Source organism: Aquarana catesbeiana, linkage group LG02 (genome assembly GCF_042186555.1).
Source record: "Aquarana catesbeiana isolate 2022-GZ linkage group LG02, ASM4218655v1, whole genome shotgun sequence".
In the NCBI taxonomy this organism is placed as follows: Eukaryota; Metazoa; Chordata; class Amphibia; order Anura; family Ranidae; genus Aquarana; species Aquarana catesbeiana.
In genome coordinates, this window is record NC_133325.1 from 46573887 (window position 1) to 46588130 (window position 14244).

The 14244-nt window shown below is 43.3% G+C and overlaps 1 protein-coding gene across 9 annotated transcripts in view; it reads right to left on the reverse strand.

The window, feature by feature from the left end:
• The window catches only part of DLG2 (discs large MAGUK scaffold protein 2), a 2047541-nt gene that overhangs the window by 854123 nt on the left and 1179174 nt on the right, over nucleotides 1-14244 (reverse strand). The gene's annotated exons all lie outside the window — the stretch shown is intronic.

The window sequence follows — 14244 nt, forward strand, 5'->3', positions numbered from 1 at the left end:
TTTAAAGGATATGGGGTTGTCACTGAGATGAGCACATACACGATATTCATATAAAATCATTTGTATTATACAAACATAGTTAAAATCTTTAGTTGAGTAAATAAAAAACATATACTGGTGATGTACAGACAATAGCCCAGTGCCTAGAATGTTTCCGTATTTGCAAATTCCAGTATATACATAGATTGGCTTCATTGGTACATTGTGGTTTCTCTGCTTCTTCAGGGAACTTGAATGTGCATCTAGATTATTATTAAATTTGAAAAAGGAAAAATATTATACACCCAACAATTTTTTTGTAATGCAATATGTTATCTCATTCGAGCAAATAAGGAGATGTGCTCACCAACTTCACCACAGAACTACTGTTTAAACCCCCAGATATGTGAAAAGGGACCAGATCTATGATGCGACTGTTTGGCCCATGGTAGCAATTTTTATACTCAACCAGAGATTTTACCTATGTTTGTATAATACATTTTTTTTTTTATATAAATATTGTGTATGTGTTCACCTCAGCGACAACCCCATATCCTTTAAAGTTATGTTTTCTTTTTGGAGGGTGGCATCCCTTCCTTCTAGTGTTCTACTATGTACCTAGGAGGTGGATGTGGGGAATTGTCCCTAGAACTGGTTGAATACAGATTATAGACAAACATGGATAGGGAACTGGGAGCTGTGCAACACTCCAAATAAATGCTGAGCAGTAGTTATGGGGCACTGAACCATCCCTTTAGTAATAGTGCAGGAAATAGACATCACAGGAACACCATACGTAATGTCCCAGGCCAGGCAAGCCTTAGTATTAGTGCACAAGGGCTTACAGCGGCAACAGCCACCCAGATCCTGCCCACAGGTCTGTACTCACATGGTTCCTGAATACTTAGATGCCTCCTTCCAGTATACAACAGACACTTCCTAAGTGAACTCTCCAGGCTGAATCCTGTGAAAGGATTCCCCTTGTTTGGCTTCATGGATTCTTAGCAAGCAGCCCCCCCCCCCCCCCCAGCTTTAGCATAGCTGGGACCTTCATGAACTCAGGTCAATTTCAGCTGGACCGCCTGGGAGGGCAGTAGCCCTCCAGGCCAGGAACTTCTCCTCTTGGACAAGAACCAGACTCCTTCAGATCCCCTATTTAGACCCCATAAATATTCAGGCTACTGATTTGACCTGCTCCACGCCTATGTTCTGGAGCCTTTCAAATATTCAGGCTACTCATTTGACCTGCTCCACGCCTATGTTCTGGAGCCTTCCAGAAGGCAGGGAGAAGCAATCAAGCCTTCAGCCTGTGAGACCCTGATCAGTCTAAAACCGCAGCAACTGTCCCACTGATTACAGAGGAGCCAAAAAGAACTAAATTTACCTGACAGCCTAGAAGAGGGTGCTACATTAAAAAAGAGCCACAGAAGCCCATGTGATAGGTTGACAATTCAAACTCAGGAAAGTGATTGGGGGACAGGAACAGAGCGTTGTCACCCTATAAAAAAGAACCTTTATGGGAGGATCACCAGAAATTATTTTCATGAAAGCTACAGATTTACAAATATTAATAAAATGTTAAAGCTTGTATGAGATATTAGTGACTGCAGTTTCTTCTACTTTAAGTTACCACTCCTGTCTAAAATGTATAATAGAAAATATATATACATATATATATTTGTAATTTTTTTTGGCATTCTTGCGTCACGATCAACGTCAACTTAGCGAACGACAGTGTTCTTGTCTAGTCGATGTTCTTTTCAGGGTCAGTGCGCTAAAAATATCCTACAGTTCTGCTCCCGAGGGAGACAGCAGTACTGATCTTGTAGGGCTGTCATCGAGCTTCTCCGAGTGGATAAATGCCTGCCACTGTGCAATGCTAATTGCCCGATTTTTGCTCTTTGGCTGCATTAATTTTATCAAGCACCAAACTAAGATGACTGATAATGATCATATTACGCTCTCCTGGGATGTAGAGCTGCTCCCAGACTTAAAAATAAATGTTTACCTGCTGTAAATAACAGACCTTCTAATGTGCGCAACACAGCGACACAATTTTAGCCACCTGAAATCTCTCCCGACACGTTTTATTTTGCAAGTCAAGAACTTCACAAGGCCCTTTTTATTAGCCACGTACGGTACTTTTTTATGCTTTTAAAGAATCTTAAAATGTTCCCTGTGCTCAATTGTTCCTCATTGTTAAGGGAAAGTTCAGACACAGCAAAGAGAAAAGGGGTCATGCAGCTCATCGATTTATAACCGTCAAAAAAGAGCATTTGGCAGGGGAAAATCGCTACAAGTAAATAAACAGCCATGCTTTATAGATTGAATGTTATGAAAGCAGAGACAAAGAAATCACTTATAGTGGTTCTAAAGTCTAAAGGTTCTAATCCCCCCCCCCCCCCCCACACTTATACTTACCTGAGCCCATTCACCGTCCAGGGCTGGAAGACCCCGGAAGACGCTGTTTATGACAAAACATGTAGGGCGGTGCTACGTGCTGACGTCATCCCTACCGATTTTAGAAGCGCGGGTTTAATGCGAATGGCGGCAAGATATTGTACATTTCTGGCGTTTTATCTGCATAAGTATGTAAGTGTAATTTTATTCTTTAAATAAACCAAACAAAAAATTTTATACTATTGGATCCTTTTTTCCTTCTTTACTCCTTTCCACGGCTCATGTTTAGCCTTGCTGGGAAGAGAACCGGTGGTGTATTCCCTATAGGGTCTGATCAAAATGAACATCTGAAGGACCCCTTTGGCGAATCTGATCATTGCCTATGTGACCTTTGATGTCTCTGATCATTACCTATGTGACCTTTCTAGAGATAGAAGGTCTTTAATATCCAGTAAGCGCTCCCTATATTAGAGGTGGAGGTCTCACACTAAAGTGGTTCATTATTGTTTGGTGTTGGACTTCTTGGAATGAACGTCTAAAGAAGATTCTTTCACCCAATTTACTCATTCACGTGGACTTTGTTTCTGTCACTGGTTTATATTTAATAATATTTTATATGGTAAAAGTTCAGGTCTGATTTTGGTTATTTCATGATACAGGTCTGTGTATGAGAGCCAAGGCTCTCCTGGCTCTGTCCCTTCTTTCTGGGCAGATTGATAGCAGCTCTGAATCAAATGTTGTGACGAGGAGTGGGGGGCATGGCCGAGCCACCCGGTCTGTGCCAATAGACACAGAAAGGTTGGCTCAGGAGCAAGCATGCTCAAGTGCCCCCATAGGAAACAGCTTCCTATGGGGGCACTCGCCGAAGAGGAGCCAGGAGCGCCGATGGGGGCCCCAGAAGAAGAGGATCGGGGCTGCTCTGTGCAAAACCATTGCACAGAGCAGGTAAGTATGACATGTTTATTATTTTATTTGGAAAAAAAGGAACCTTTAATGTCACTTTAAAGGAGAACTATGGCCTTCCATTAAATAAATATGTGCTGCAGCCCTTCATTATATGTGTTAAGTTTTCTCTTAAACCGCTATTGGACTGAATAGCACTTATGTGCTGTCTATCAACAGCAAGTGCAGACCTGATGGGGAACTGTAGTGCCCACCACACTACAATATTTCTCAGCCATGCACCTGTCAGTGGCCATAGAGGGAGCGTGCCCATTATAGACACTCATGGGCTGGGCTCTGAAAGATTTGTGCACCTGTCCCAGACAGGTACATGAATTGGCCTCAGTCTCTGACAATTTTGGTAAAGGAAACAGCAGAGGGCACCAACTAAGTGCAGTATATAGGAAAGGACTTTATTAAAAATCACAAGTGGCAACTCACAAGATGCATAAGGATACGAGCATGTAATCCACCCAGTGCAAGCAATTTTGCTGTTGAGCCGCAGTGTGCCTTCAGGAACCAGGAAGCAGATGCCGTTGGCAGGAGCTGTGTAGGACACAAGAAACAAAACCAGAAATTCTGGAGCCACCCTGGAGTGCATGGGCTGCGCATGACCGGAAGTGACATCACACTTGGGGTGGTCCCAACGTGGGGAGCGTGGCTACACGTTTTAGAGCTTAACTGCTCTTTTTTCAAGCCTTGGAAGCTGCCATAGATATCTTTGGACCTATTGACTTTTTAGTATAATCCTACATACCCACAGTACATTCACGTGTATGGTTATGTTGTAGCTTACCTGCATGTCTACCTGTGCCATTCTCAATAATTCTCTGTACCTGACAATTTTGGTGCAGGGACACAACTGATCTCAAAAGGGTGTCTACGATATCCTTTACGAATTCTACCATCTAAGTTTAAAGCCTAATTTCAAGTATGGGAATTTTTACATAGTCACATTGAATCAGCTGGAATGTATGTGTCATATCTGTGGAAGCTAGAACTCCCTATAACAGGCATTGCTACTGCAGAGATCTCCACTGGCTTCCTGTCCTTTCCATAGCATGGGCGCCTTTTTGACAACACTCTGCATCTTCTCAAAGAATGCAAAGCGTTCTATGACTGGACGAGGTGGTGTGACATCAGGAGCTACACCTCATCCAATCAGAGAATGCTTTGTATTCATTGAGAATTCACTGAGAATATGCAAAGTTTTCCCTAAATGGCCTGTGCCAAGCAAATGACCTCCTGTGTTCAGTAAGCAGCAGGGCAGGCACTCTGCACTGTGCATGCTCTGTAACTCATTCAAAGGAGAATTCCAGGCAAACCCCATAAGTTTTAAAAATGCTCCCTCTCCCCTCCTAACACCTCCTCTCCCCTGCCCCTGGCTGACACAGGGGATTATGTGACCGGACCAGCCCGTAAGTATAGGCACCTTTCTTTACAGGTTTGTAGGTGTGGTGCAGCGTGGTGTGGAGGCAATAATTCACACAGGCAGGTGCAATAGAAGACGTGGATTGAAGTGATGCAGTAACAGTTCACAACAGACCTGGTGGGAAGGCTACACCCAGTCGGGTGCACTCACAGTTTCCAGTAATGTGAAAGAAGAAGATTCCAGCTGAACTGACAGCATCTGTTGAGAGGGGAGAGAATGCGGCCTGACTGTCTAGTTCAGGAAGAGAGATGTGACCCTACGCTTTCCCTCCTCATCAGGAACCTTTTCTTAAAGCTAGTACTGTCCCTAACAGACCGGGTACCTTTTCCTACTCTGCCAACTCACAAAATTGGAGCCAAACCTGGGAGCCAGGGCCTAAAAAAAAAAAAAGGCTCTGCATGACCCAAGATGGCTGCCAGAGTCACATAGGGCGGCAGCATCCAATTGGGTGCTTCCACAGTGACCCAGGAAACCACAGAGGAACTGTGTTCCTCTCGACTTCTTCTCCAGGTGATGTCCTGCTTCGGGAGAGCTCCACCTGCAGTGGAGAAAGTAGACTGCACCTGCCTACAGCTTAGTCAGCATAGGTGTTTGGAGAAGGATGGGACATTTTTAAGTCTAGTAAAGGTTTGCCTGGAATGCTACTCTAAAGATAATCTCAAGACACAGCCCAGGGCACAGCATCATTGGGATGGAGCACCTAGATTCGGGATGGAACACTTAGATGTGTGGTGTGCATAGAGCATTTCCAAACAAAGCTCATGAAGGGGCGTCAGAAAAACTTGGTAAGAATGATTTAATGAAAAATAGAACACAGGACCATTAAGTAGTGAATGTGTGTGGATTCATGTTCAAAATAAAGATATTATTTAGTGTTCTAGGTGTGGGACTGTCCTGGGGAATTCGATGCAGTTGACATCTATGGTGGAATGAATTTTGCTGAAAGCTCATTTGGGCTTTAAATTGTGCCATAAAGTGAGATTCACCCCTTGTTGATTAATGAGTTTAGACCTAAGGCTAGGTTCCTGCAAATACTCATCAGCACTTCCATTGTTTTGCCCATTTTCCGGGCCACTTTGCCTACCATTGCACTGGCATTTGGAGCTTGCTGCAGGCACTTAAAATGTTCTCTTAGCCATGGTGTGAATTTAGCTGTAAGGTAAATGGAATGGTCTTTCTGATTTTATATTTGTTACAAAGAATCCTCAATAGCTTTAGGAACTCGGTGACTGTTTTCACTTGTGGCACCCTGCTGCTCTTTATACTCCAATACTATAGAGAGGTGTAGAAGGGAACAGGTCTCAATGGGCATTAATCATGGTACTGCAATTTCATTAACTGTGTGCCAAGATCCTCACCTCAGTGAACAATCAACACTATTCATGTACATTATAGGGAAGGGGAGCCAACAGTTTCCTACTGTGTTACAGTACGCACTTCTCGCTCCTAATATACGTAAGCATTGTTCAGCCCAGCTAATTAAAGTGGAACTAAACCCTTCTATCCTTTACAGCCAAGGAAGCTGCCATTTTAGCCTTTGCTAAGCCATGGTGCTTTACATGTGATCACATATGACGCCAGCCAACTGATGGCTTGACAGTTCGGTTGCGAGCACTAGCAACTGTGATAGTTGTCAACTGTTTTGGAAAATACACGGTTTTAATGGCCCCAGGCAGTGGCGACCCGTAATGCAGGGTGCAGGGGCGCCGCCCCACCTAATCCATGCATTCGGCCCCCTAATCTACATGTGGCGCGCCGAATGCATGGATTCCAATGCTTTTTATTTTATTTATTTTTTTAGAAGCACGTGATTAGAGCCAGAGGCTCTAATAGGCTTCAAAAAAGAGTGGGCTTGGGACGCAGAGCACTGCGCCCCGAGCTCACCCAGTTGTGTGACGATAGCGAATTAATATTCGCTTTTGACGTCCTGATTCACCTCCCGGCCAATCAGAAAGTCCCGTCACCCGATTGGCCGAGAGCAGAAGCGATCCTATTGGCCGCCGAGGAGGGAGGAGACGCAGGGGAAGCCCACGTGAAGCACCAGGAGGAGGGGATGCCGCCTGGAGAAAGCGCTGCCTGCGACCTAGATGGGGTAAGTGCAGGGCTGGCAACTGACCAGGGGAGGGTGGTAGTGGTGGCGATTGGATTGTTTGCCGCCCCCCCCAATAGATATACCACCAGCTGCCACTGGCCGTAGGTAAGGAATGCCAATGGACCTATTTAAAGGGTTAGCTCACCAAAAAAAAGTCTATGCAGATAAGGGTCTTGTGTGTAAATGAAAACAAACTGTGCAGCTCTGACTAAAGTTGAATAATACCCTTGCTATAGGTGTGGGCCATTTACGTACCGCCTGTAGCCTGACTGGAATACTCCTAGAATGTTGCTAAGTGAGACCTAGTCATTACTTCTCGCTTTCTCCATCACAGGAGCAAGCTTAGAGCTACTGCATCAGGGGAGAGAAGGCACATGGGAAGAATTTGAATCAGAGAAAAAGCTTGTTCCTGTGATGGTGGAGGTGAGCAGTAGGCCTGACTAGGCCTCACTTAGCAATGCCCTGGGAGTATTCCATTCAGGTGGTGGGAGGTATGTAAATGGCCTACACCTATAGCATTCAACTTAAAGAGGAGCTCCAGGCTCCTTCAATAAAAAATTTAAAGTCAGCAACTACAGTACAAATACTGTAGCTGCTGATATTTATTATAAGGGCATTTCGTTTTCCAGTAATCCATGATGTTGGCACCCCAAGCCGATTCTTCAATTGGGTTCGGGTGCAGGCACCAAGATCTGTTATAAGGTGAACAGGAAGTGAAGCCTTGCGGCTTCACAGCCTGTTTCCTACTGCGCATGCACAAGTTGTACTGCGCTTTCTGAATGGTCCCACCGTCTTCTGGGACCTGTGTGTGTCCCAGACAGCAGCAGGGGGGAGGAGAAGGGGCCAGAAAAATGTCGTAAAAGCGGGTACCTATCAAAACCAGGTACCCGCTCCCCCCAAAAAAGTGCCAAATGTGCCAGTGGAGGGGGGGGGGGGTGCAAACAAGCATGGCTTCCTCTTTTGGGTGGAGCTCTGCTTTAAGTCAGAACTGCACAGTTTGTTTTTATCTACAGACAGACAAAGCTTTTTTTTTTTTTTCTTTTTGAAACTAGGTTTAAATGATATGAATAAAAGATGACTTTTGTAAGCATCCGTAGATGTGTTATATGGTATTTCCCAACCTCTGTAACTGTCACTTTACAGGACAGCTTGGCCTGCACATGAACTTAAAAAAAAGCATATTTAAAAGGTGCTGGGTCTTCACTTATTTGTTTGGAGTAATAAAAAATACACACATTCAATGAGTTTACTAGCTCCAGATAGGCTTCTCACATCTAATAAGGATCCTCTTCAATGGGTACCAAGAAAGTCACTCAGAGCTAATAAAATACAATAGGAACACCAATGCAAAAGTATAAAAAGTCCAGAAATGCTTTAATGGTTCATTTGAAAAACTCACATAAAAAACAGTAAAAGCGTTTCATGGGCCCATAACACACCACCTTCAGCAACCTTTTAGTGATATATAATAGTTCCTGCCAAAAGACGGCTCTAGCATGGCTCTCCAGACCCATTGACATCCCCCCACGTGCACGCCTCCCACGTGCCCTCTGTGTCCTATAACAGCTGGTCACATGTAAACAGACTTGCTGGTTATCAGCATTCCTTTCTTCACACGCTGTCTCTGTGTGAGGAAAGAAGAGCCGATAACTGGCAAGTCTGACAGGGCACAGTGAGTACATTGTTTACACTGATAATCAGTGGCCATCAGTGCAGTTTATCATTACCCATCAGTGCAGCTTATCAGTACCAATCAGTGCCTCCTATTAGTGCCCATCAGTGCCACCTGTCAGTGCCCATCAGTGCTGCCTCATCAGTGCAGCCTCCTCAGTGCAGCCTCATCAGTGCCCATCAGTGCCTCCAATTAGTGCCCATCAGTGCCACCTGTCAAGGCCCATCAGTACTGCCTCATTAGTGCCGCCTCATCACTACAGCCTCATCAGTGCCCATCAGTGCAGCCTCATTAGTGCCCATCAGTGCAACCTTATCAGTGCCTATGTGTGCACATCAGTGCAGCCTTATCAGTGTCCATCAGTGCAACCTTATTAGTGCCCATCTGTGCACATCAGATCAACCTATCAGTACCCATCAGGGCAGCCTTATCAGTGCCTATCTGTGCACATCAGTGCAGCCTTATCAGTGCCCATAAGTGCAGCCTTGTCAGTGCCCATCAGTGCAACCTTACCAGTGCCCATCTGTGCATATCAGAGCAGCCTCATCAGTGTCCATCTGTGCACATCAGTGCAGCCTATCAGTACCCATCAGGGCAGCCTTGTCAGCGCACATCAGTGAAGAAGAAAAATAACTTATTTGCAAAATTTGTTTAGAAAAAACCCCCCAAAAAAACCCAGCGGTGATTAAATACCACCAAAAGAAAGTTCTATCTGTCTCAAAAAGTGATAAAAAAGTTCATATGGATACAGTGTTGCATGACCGTGCAATTGTTATTCAAAGTGCGACAGCGCTGAAAGCTGAAAATTGTCCTGGGCAGGAAGGGGGTAAAAGTGCCCGGTATTGAAGTGGTTAAAACCCCAGCATTTTTTAACACACTGGGCACAATATAATAAACATTTGGTGCACCCAAAAAAATGTTATATATTTTTTGTGGCTATGGAGGAATATATTTAAATTAACGTTTTTATTAACTGGAGTTCAGCTTTAGGAATATCAAGATGTGGTAAATCCATAAGTAGAATGTTCCTTTAATCGATGAATCATACAGGCTATCCACATTTTGGCTATTGCGATACGTTTCTAAGTCTTGCTTTTGTTTTTCCCAAATCTGCTGGCCCGTGGCTCAGGGACAATGTGGTCCCATCACGCATTTCGCAGTATTAAAAGAGCTCTGCGGCTTTTCCATTCATAATGTTTTCCGTTTGACAAGAGCTTATTGGATAAACTCATTACACACAATGACCTGTATAAATCTCTCACACTTGTACAGATTTTAGTCTGAACGCACTTGAAAAAAGAGGTCATGAAATACATAACACGGTCAATTCTCCATAATAGATCAATAAACACGCAGGCTAAAAACAGCAAACAAGCCAGCGGAATACAATTTGTTTTAGTCATATAGTAGCTCACAAAAGTGAGTACACCCCTCACATTTTTGTAAATATTTTATTCTATCTTTTCATGTGACAACACTGAAGAAATGACACTTTGCTACAATGTAAAGTAGTGAGTGTACAGCTTGTATAACAGCGTAAATTTGCTGTCCCCTCAAAATCACTCAACACACAGCCATTACAGAGGAGTAAGGAAAGCTTAGTGCAACTTAACAAGCTTCCTTTTGGGTTGGACCGGCCAGGTCGCACTCTGCTCTCCTTGACAGGCGCTATCTCCAGCTCGGACCCACTCACCGCCGACTCACCACTCTAACTGATATGAGTTCCCCTACCAGGCCGTTATACTGTTTTAAAAATTCTGCTATACAATGTTTTCTGTAATCAAGGACTTTCTGACGCCTCACCACGCTGCACCTACCCAACCAGCCCACACACTATGCATAGGGAAAGGACTCTTGGAAGATGTAGTTCTGGGGATGTGCCTTTGTCAGTAGGAAATGACATATAGCTCCCTACTAATCCCTTTTAGCACCTGCTCCTGCACTAATCTTGGTAATGGAGTTGTAGAGAATAAAGCCGTGTACACACGAGCGGAATATCCAACAGAAAAAGTCCGACGGAAGCTTTTCATTGTCTATTCCGATCGTGTGTATGCCTCTTCTGACTTTTTTTTTCAAAAATTCTGACAGACCTAGAAATAGAACATGTTCTAAATATTTCCGACGGAACCAATTCCTATCGGGAAAACTGGTCATCTGTATGCTGTTCCGACGGACCAAAAACAACGCATGCTCTGAAGCAAGTACGAGAGGGAAGCTACTGTATTGGCTACTGGCTATTGAACTTCCTTTTTCTAGTCCCGTCATAAGTGTTGTACGTCACCGTGTTCTTGACGGTTGGACTTTGGGTTGACCGTGTGTAGGCAAGACCGCTTCAATGGAATTCCGTCAGAGTTCCGTCGGAGAAACCTTCGGAGCTTATTTCAACGGCAAAACTGGTCCTGTATACACGGCATTAGAATAGCTGCTTTAATAAAAGTAAAAAGAAAGAAAGCATAATACTGGGGCATGATTCAGAAAAGGGAGTAAGATTTGGGGATAAATTTGATATATATATATATATATATATATATATATATATATCCCCCCCCCTCCTCCTACCTATCCTGCCTGACTTGTATAAAAGGATGCGTGTGCCTACTTATTTTTAATTTGCTCCAGTCCAATCACATGATCCAGCAGCTCCCCGTCACTGAGTATGAGTAGAGAAGACTGAATATCCTGATCCAGAGGAGCTGGACCTTCTGGCAGGACCACCAGACATAATACATATATCACCTGTATACCCGCATTCCCGAAAACAAAAGGGCAAGGTACCAGGGTATAATTTCGCCAACCTTGTCGGATGAGGTACCAGCGCGACAAAACTTTTTAATTCACCTCTACAAGGGAAATGTTGAGTATGTTCTTATGTGCCATGGTCGACCACTTTATCCACATCTCCTCAATCGTCTCGCCGAGGTCCACTTCCCATGCCATTTGGTAGAAAGGCTTGTTACTGTACCTTGCGTCATTAAACAGGGCGCATACATTTATTCTCAAATACAGTGCCTTGAAAAGTATTCATACCCTTGAAACTTTCCACATTTTGTCATGTTACAACCAAAAACGTAAATGTATTTTATTGGGATTTTATGTGATAGATCAACACAAAGTGGCACATAATTGTGAAGTGGAAGGAAAATTATAAATGGTTTTGAACATTTTTTACAAATAAATATCTGAAAAGTGTGGTGTGCATTTGTATTCAGCCCCCTTTACTCTGATACCCCTAACTTAAATCTAGTGGAACCAATTGCCTTCAGAAGTCACCTAATTAGTAAATAGTGTGTAATTTAATCTCAGTATAAATACAGCTGTTCTGTGAAGCCCTCAGAGGTTTGTTAGATAGCCTTAGTGAACAAACAGCATCATGAACGCCAAGGAACACACCAGACAGGTCAGGGATAAAGTTGTGGAAACATTTAAAGCGGGGTTAGGTTATAAAAAAATATCCCAAGCTTTGAACATCTCACGGAGCACTGTTCAATCCATCATTTGAAAATGGAAAGAGTATGGCACAACTGCCCACCTACCCAGACATGGCCATCAACCTAAACTGACAGGCCGGGCAAGGAGAGCATTATTCAGAGAAGCAGCCAAGAGGTCCATGGTAACTCTGGATTTGGGGAGTGCATGACTAATAGTTGTCCTGTGGACAGATTCTCCCACCTGAGCTGTGGATCTCTGCAGCTTCTCCAGAGTTACCATGGACCACTTGGTTGCTTCTCTGAATAATGCTCTACTTGCCCAGCCTGTCAGTTTAGGTGCACCGTATGTGCCACTTTGTGTTGGTCTATCACATAAAATTCCAATAAAATACATTTACGTTTTTGGTTTTAACATGACAAAATGTGGAAAATGTCAAGGGGTATGAATACTTTTTCAAGGCACTGTAGGGTTCTAGTGGTTTTGTCACCCTGTTTGTTGTTTCGGGTCTGCAGAAAATGAGTGATCTGGCACAAGTGTTAAGTCTCCGTTGGGGGCATCTGTAATGTTTCCTTGAAATAGCTAAGTTGCCTTATCCCTTAAGGATCTATAAAGTGCACTATTCTGTAAAGACCCTTGTTGACCCACCATGAAAAATGGTGAATCTGCTGCCCTGTGGGGGAAGTGAGGGTTTTTGAAGAGGGGAGCCACCGGTGTGCGGGGGGGATTTTAGTGGGTATAATTTGCATGCCATGTCCCACAAACATAGAGAGGGTGCTAAAGAGGGGGCTCAAGACTGCCCGACGCTCCTTCGAAGGGGAGCCACATTAAGAGGTCTATAGGGAGAGTTGGACTAGCCTGTGCCTCCAATCGGTCCCGGTACGTCCCGGTAATCAGGCCGGTACGTCTCAGCATAGATTGAGAGAACATTTTTTTAAAAACTAGTTATAGTTGGTTCTTTTCTTCCACTTTAGAATTGACGATATTTGAAGACTCTGTTTGAGTTGAAACGTGTGGCCATTTTACAAAGTTTTACAGTACAATAGTCAGCTGATGACGATGGGAATGCATGATCCCCAAAGCATGTGAAACATCAAAATGCTGCTGGGCTCTTGTGAATATTATTCAGATGAAATACAGAGTCTGCGTAAGATTTTTTTGGAATGGGATCTGCGCCCTGCAGTTATTACCTGCATTGGAATGATTTGTTACATTGCGGGACTACGGGGTTTTAAATTCTCAGATGTCAGCTAATGTATGGCCGCTATGGATTTTAACAAACGATTCATAATAAAACATGAACTTTTTATTGCTTGTAAGAGGGGGTGCTGTTTGAGACTGTGAGCATTTGTGTTACATACAGTTCAGCAAGACACAGTAAAGTACAAGTTTATTTAAGGATTCTTAAAGAAAAAAAAAATTAAGGGTTCTGTTTCCCTTAGTTTGAAGCCAACTGGCAGCATAGATAAGGATATCACTTTCATGTTGATAGATTCTTCTTTCCTCAGCTCTATTAATTCTTGATGATCGCCTCCGATAAGGGGCAAGCCTTCGCTTCCAGATCAGTTATAGCTTCAGTCGGCCAGCACTAAATTGTCATCATCTTATTTACAAATCCTAAAGGCTTGATCGTTTATTCAAGAGATGTGACCACATCTAAAGATTGTATCTTGATGGGTTTTTGGCTGGTTATTGGGTACCTTTTCTATGCTGACGATGCATCCATTGATTTTACAGAGTTTACTGCGTCTATACTCACTGTACTGGTAAGATTGCTTCTTTCTCTAACATTTTTATTTATTTTTTTTTTCGTTTTGAGTTGTTCTTGCATTGAGCAACTAAAAAATGTTTTAATATCTAACTGTGCTCGCCAGTGTTAATTTCATTGCTGAAAACATTTTCGTCTACAAAATTAACTGCTTCAGCCCCGGAAGATTTTACCCCCTTCTTGACCAGAACACTTTTCGCGATTCGCCACTGCGTCGATTTAACTGACAATTGCGCGGTCGTGTGACGCTGCACCCAAACAAAATTGACGTCCTTTTTTCCCCACAAATAGAGCTTTCTTTTGGTGGTATTTGATCACCTCTGTGCTTTTTATTTTTTTGCGCTATAAACAAAAAAGTGCGACAATTTTGAAAAAAATGCAATATTTTTTACATTTTGCTATAATAAATATCCCCCAAAAATATATAAAAAAACGATTTTTTTCCTCAGTTTAGGCCGATATGTATTCTTCTACATATTTTCGGTAAAAAACAATTGCAATAAGCGTATATTGATTGGTTTGCGCAAAAGTTA